Raw genomic sequence first — 7,329 nt, 5'->3', positions numbered from 1 at the left:
GGCGTTCCAGACGCGTTCTACGCGAGCGACGCGTTAGGGTAGCGTAAGCTACCTAAGCGGGTCGTGATGGACCGTAAGCACTTAGGTTAAGTTTCATTTTAGTATGTAGGTTTTGTTAAACCATATTACACGAGTCTCCATACTCGTTTGGTTTACGAACCCGCGTACTATCCGATCTTCCGATTTGGTCCGGTATATTAACATAGCTACCTATTAGGTGCCGTTGATATTCCGTGACCTCTCGCATTTACCTGGTTATTTCACAAGAACAACAAAGCAACCTCAGGTGAGTACATAGAACCCCATCTTTTACTGTTTTCCAAACTGTTTTGGGGTGAAACACATGTGCCTATCTGTTACTTTCATGCTTTCCATGTTTTCACATCATATGCCTGCTATGTTGTTAGTACATTATAGTACACGATTTCATTACATTTTATGCTATGTATGCCCATTGTGTGCGTACTTAGTACATTGATTTACATGAACATTTCTGTTGCATATGTTTACTCAGCATATGGACACATTGATTTACATAAACATTTCTGTTGCATATGTTTACTCAGCATATGGACACATTGATTTACATGAACATTTCTGTTGCATATGTTTACTCAGCATATGGACACATTGATTTACATGAACATTTCTGTTGCATATGTTTACTCAGCATATGGACACATTGATTTACATAAACATTTCTGCTGCATATGTTTACTCAGCATATGGGCACATGCCTTCATTTTGCTATGACATTTGGTTTGTTTAACATGGGACAATACATTCATTAACATTAGCTACGCCGTTCGTTAGTAGGTAGTGGTACCATAGGAATTGACAACTCCCATTCCTGAAGTCCTGGGTTTGATAGGACTGGAAGGAGTGACCGAATTCGATATACATAACTTAGATAAACCTTTAATTTGTTTAAGGGTTTATCGCCGCAGTCTCAAGGCTTGGATGTATGCATAGTTTACAAAACCACATAAATGTTAATATCAATAGAGCATGCATTTCCCGCAGAACATAACGCTGATTTAAACCACGTTTTACTTCAACGACTTGTTTTGTGCATGTGGTTTAAGTTGATACATTTCGCTTACCATACATGATACATTTTGGGATTTCACATTACATGATTTACATTGAACATAAACACGTCGACATTGACATGTACGTTTGGTGGTTTACATTTGAACATAAACATTTGACATGGTTTACAATAACACTTGACATTTGGTTTACACATGAACAATTTACATGGTGGATTGGTTTGGGTAAATGATTTAAGTAACGTGGCATATGTAATATGATACAAACATGGTGGATACGCCGCTGGTACTTCCTATATATAAATGTTTGTATGATATTACATATCGTGGCGTTATCTAAGTCATTTCAGTTTAGACACATCACATTTTACATAAATAACATTTTCTTCACAAGACATTATTTTCACAAACAACTTATCTTATTCAACTCATTTTACTTGGTTATTCGTTTAACCTTGGACTTATCTATACATACCGTTTGATGTTATCGTTTTTCAAATGATTTACAAAGCAAAACAAATTACAAGGTTCATGACTGACTGTTATTAAACATTCTTCAAAACTCAAGTCATGAACCCCATTTTCACAAAACCTATGTATCTCACAGGCATTTTTATGCTGACGTACCTACTTTCACATGTGTTTTCAGGAGCTATTCCATAGGACGATGATCATGATTCTAGGGCGGACCTGTGCCTTAGAGCCTAAAAATGAAGTTTGAACTAGCTTAATTATGTTTTGATTTCCGTACTCTCTTTCTAAGACAATGTAACACCTTTGTTTATAAATAAAATACAACTTGTATGCCATGGTTATGAAACAATTTAATTCTGTCCACAACACTCCCCGACGTTTTCCGCCGCGGTTGCATGTTATACGCGGTCGGGGTGTGACAGATTAGAAGAGTTTTGATGAAATCAAAGTGAATCTTGTGGAAAATCGAAGTGGAAAACTTTGTGTAATCATATAAAACTGTTAAATCTTACTTGAAAATGGTCGGACAACAATTCGGCAGCGTTTCGGTATGAAAATCATTAAGTGAGAATGAGAAAGGAGGGCTTGGGTATTTATAGAGGAGCTGGGTTCGAACAGGAACATTCGTTCGAAGCAGTTGTCTTCGTACGAGGCCAGCTGGCGTCGTTCGAAGGTGCTGTTTTGAGTGGGAAACTCCACGTTTCGCGTGTAGGATGCTCGTTTAGTGCGTTTTGTTGCGTTAGTTAGCACCAGTATGTTAAGTATTTTATTGAGAAGTGAAGTGTAGCGTTGTGTTGCGTTTTGTTGTGATAAATCGAGTTGTGTGAGTAAGGTTTGAGCGTTTCGAGCGAATAAACAATACATATAAAGCACACACACAAGTAAAGCATATAAGAACACACAACATAACATTATTACTACTAATTGCGTTTGCGATTTAGCATTTTTTAATCGTGATAAGCGAATGCGAAGGCGTGAGTGGTTACCGAACAAACAAACACACTCGGCAATTTAAATAGCATAATTCTCTATAATTCATGTTGCATTCGCGTTGAGAGTTTGCGAATATAAAGCGTTTAAACGTGCAGCAGTGCTGTGTGATGAAAATGTATTTAGTATAACAAAACCCTTTATTCATATCGAATCTCAGAGTACAAGATGGTTACAAATCGAAGCGAGTAGCGAACAGATAACAATTCGAAAAGTCGGGTTGTTACATTTCTCCCGTACTGCCCCCCCCCCTTTTGAAAAAAGGGAAGAGGTACACTGAAATAAATAATTGTTCCGATAGAACCTTCTCTTCTACCGTAGATTGGCGTAGATACACAACCCAAACCATTATTCTTTTCTATTTGTTATTTTTTTATTACTATTACCAAATCAAATGACTGCACCGAAAAACCAACGGATCCTTTTAAAGATAAAAGAAAGTAAACGATAAAAGAAAGGGGTTTTATAGGAACTGGTTACTTTCTTTTACCAAGCCCAACAACGATGTTTAATTTGAAGCCCAACTACTGATATTGGGTTAATGGGTTATGTAGAACCGGTTGAGAACCAAACCTTTAGACCATTAAATAGCCGAACTGACCATGTAGTATAAATATGATATGGCTTCCGGTTTGTGGAAAATACTATTTACAGTTCTTGGTTTCGGGTAGCTTCGGTTAGGTTTCGACGAGTCTAACCCGTTTGCTCACTACTACTTCAGATAATACTTATGAATGTTGACGTGTGCGGGTGTGTATATATTTTTTAGATATCTTTTAGCTCTTTTTACTCGCTGGTTCAAACACGATATTCTACTATCACTCTGCACACGTTAGGGCTAGTGCACCCATCGCGGGCGTAGTATAGTGATGGCAAGATACTGAGGTCGTCCAAGGATACAAGAGCTTTTAATACCGGCTTATCGTTAACGTCTAATCGAACCAAACTTTTAAGAAAAGGTTTTTAAAACTATAAAAAGATAAACTAAAAAGCAAAACTAAAATATAAGGAAAAACAAATAGACAAGAAGGAATCACTTGGTTCCAACTCCTCTTTTATCTATCATTTTGATGATTTCCACACTTTGGGCATTTTAAGAGATTATCTTTAAGTTATAATAGTAGGCCCCTCTTTTGAAGGCGACGTTACCCTCAACCTATTGGTCTGAGTCAGCAGTGATACAATCCCACAAGGTCGGATTATTGAAAGATAATTAAGTAAGTTATTGTGATGATGATCTTGAAATTTTCCGGATGTGTATAGATGAGTGGAAGGATAGACCTTTCAAATTACCGTCGTTAATTTCACAATCTATTTAATTAATTTTTCTTCTTCAATTTAATTATTATATAGAAGGATCACTTTACCCTCAACTAACCTTATTTAGTATTTGTACTGTAATCATAAAAATTTGTAATTTTGCAGTCATCCTTGTAAAATGTATTATAATATAGTATAGATATTATTATATTATAAAACTAGGTTATTGCCCCGTGTAATACACGGGGTGAATCATAATTATAATGTGAAATAAAAATAATATGTTCATAATATGATCTAAGTATATATAATATAGAGTAATATGCATACCAAATACGAAATAAATATTGAAGTTTGTATAGCCATCCATAATAATATGATCTGTTATTTATTTTAGGATTTGTCATAGGAACTTAAAATTTTGTACCACTACTAATATGTATTGTGACATTTTCTTGTTCAAAGGTAACGTGTCTGATTTTATCTGATAATAGATTATTCTGACGGGTTAATGTTGGCATAATATTATATTTTCTACTATCCAAATATAGTTTCCTCACTTTCGCTATCATTAACATTAATATAAGGTATGCTCGTATTCAAAGCTATAAACCAATATGAATTGTACGAAATAATTACTTTTATCACAATTAGTAAGGAAACCAATAAAAACGATACCATTTGAAAGGTCTGAAAAAAGGACTTCTAGACAGATAAACGTATTGTAAATGCATAGACAAAAATTGAATCAATAAAACCAATTAACGATAGTTGAGAAAATACTATATATATTGTAATACTTTACATGTACAATTGAACCAATAAAACATATATATAAGTGAAAAAATAAAAATAAAGACATGAGACACCATACGACAACTAAGTAAGTCTAAGTTTAAAAAACAAAGTTATGACATTCCGAATGTGAAGATACATTTCACAGACCTCTACATCTTAGTTACAATAGGAAAAAATATGTATGTTAAGAGTTTACCTTGTTTTAAAACACATATATCTAACTTATCTAAAAATACATGATGTTTTCTATGTGACATAGATAATATGCATATTACTTATTTGACATGGTAAACTTATCTAAAAAAAACATGATGTTTTCTATGTGACATAGATAATATGCATAGCATATGAAGAGTAAAAAGATACGACGTTTTTAGTATTTAGTATACAAAATTACATTTATTTGATCTATGTAATACACATGGTTTTTAAAGATATAAATGTTTATTAATTGATATATAAAATTACATTTATTTAACCCGTACAATATACAAGGTTCATAAAGATATAAGTTTTTATTATTTAATATATAAAATTACATTTATTCAACCCGTGTAATACACGGGGTTCTAACCTAGTAATAACATACTTGTATTAAAATTATAAGAGGTTTTTAATATCAAATTTATTTATTAAGATTATAATAATATACTTGCATTAAAAATTTAAAAAGTTTTTAACACTAAAGTTATTTATTAAGATTACACTTAATTAGATAATATAAATAACTAATTGTTTTTCATGATTATCAAACTTCGACATTGCAATTTACTTTTGTAGATATTTCGTATACACATGGTTACTAATTTTATGGGTTTTTGTTTAATAATTTCAAATCAAAATAAAATTCTAATATAATATTTAAATCTTTTTAATTTAAAATTTATCTATAAATTATTGATGCCCTCATTGAATGACATGTGTCCCAAATCAGGTTTCTTTTATTATATAGTATAGATCCCAAAGGTTGCATGTCTAACCTTTAATTTAATCAATTAATTCCTTTAATTTAATCAATTAGTGAATTCAATAAAATGCATTATTTTACATGAACTTAAGAGTTCATTATAATTAATTTATGATGATAATTAGTATCATTCTTAAAACTTTTATTTGATACCTGTAAAAAAACTTTTATTTGATTCTTTATTTTAATTCAATTAATGAAAGACATAAGTGGGCATGGATTCTATGTATCAAATGTCTAGAGTGCCCTCAAAGTGTCTTAAAACTTTGGACAATGTCCAAATTTACCCCCTCTAAAATGGTTTGCTTTATTTATACATGTGGCTTCAAAACTTGTACATATGGTAAAATTACCAAAAGGGTTAAAGACCCAATTTACTTAATAAGGTATATAGATATAGATATACTTTTCGATTCTTTATTATTTATCTGTTTTATGTCTTTTCACAATTTTTTTACAATATTTGTTAGGCTCAAAGAGAAAGCATATGAGTTTGAAAGAACCTCTTTTCACCGTTACGAAATCGATCAAACGACTCCATTTTTTATTAACCCTAAATCGATACACTAGATGTTGCTGTTAAGATCGTTGGCCTCTACTAAGAGTATGTTCTTTTATCTTTTGTTATTGCACTGTCATATAGTGATAACAATTTGATTTTTTTTTTTTAAAGTTGTTCATTTTGAATATTCTCTAGTTCTTTTTATGAAGGATAATGCGTGGTTTTGGGTGATAAAGTACAACAATTCAAGTGTGGATGGTTAATGGTTTTTTGATGGTTGTAAAATGATGGTTAGAATATAATAATAATTTGAGCATGTGTTAGACACGTAGTCCTTAACTAAATACTTGATTCCTAACATACACATAAATTTGATTCCTAATAATTATCAATAGTTACATGTTAAAGTAGTTCAGTATGTTGTCATACCATATATTGGGTTTATATAATGTATATGGTAAAGATTGCGCTATGATTTTCATATCAACGACAAAAGCTTTATGTGATTAACAAAAAAGTTCTCCGAAGCAAAATGGTGTTTACAAATGTCATATTGAATTCTAGAAAAAAGGAAAAGTCATCATCACCTTTAGAACTATCTGAACCATACTTTGAATACATGTCATACTTTTTATGATTTTAAGTATGTATTAACCATAAATAAAAATTATATAAGTAATTTCCTCGAGCCCGGGATGCTCTCCTGGGTGATACCCTGTATCATTAGTTTGCGACTCTTCTAGCGATTTCGGATTTTGTATTTGAAAATTTGGGCCTTTAAAAATGGATTAATTTCAAGTATTTAAAAGTGAGTAAGCCATTAGTTTGGGTTTAAAAATTGTGCCTTTAAAATCGATCAAATATTATGGATACGAGTCTTTTAATTTATCGATCGAATATTACCAGCCATGGGATTTTGGGTTTTGAGGAATATGTTATTACTATGATTTATGTAAGAATTTATGTTTTAGGCAACGATATTTATTTTCACTCACCAAAAGCTTAAACTTATGAAAAAGTTGTACCAAAACAGCATCAAAATGAAGTAACGATGCGAGACCACATTTCATACATCATAGTTACGTGCGGCTGATGTAGGCTTGCCTCGACAACCAAGGTGGTAATCATTAATGAATTATAAGAAGTTAATAAGTATGCCTACAACTTCATAACCCGTGATTAAGTTTATGAAAACTTTATAACTATTCTTATAACCAAGACATTAATCTGTCATACTTTCAAGTAATTATAAATAATTTTTAATAAAAGTAATTTTCTCGAGCCCG

Source organism: Helianthus annuus, chromosome 13 (assembly GCF_002127325.2).
Source record: "Helianthus annuus cultivar XRQ/B chromosome 13, HanXRQr2.0-SUNRISE, whole genome shotgun sequence".
NCBI classification, from domain to species: Eukaryota; Viridiplantae; Streptophyta; class Magnoliopsida; order Asterales; family Asteraceae; genus Helianthus; species Helianthus annuus.
This window is presented reverse-complemented; position numbering follows the sequence as displayed.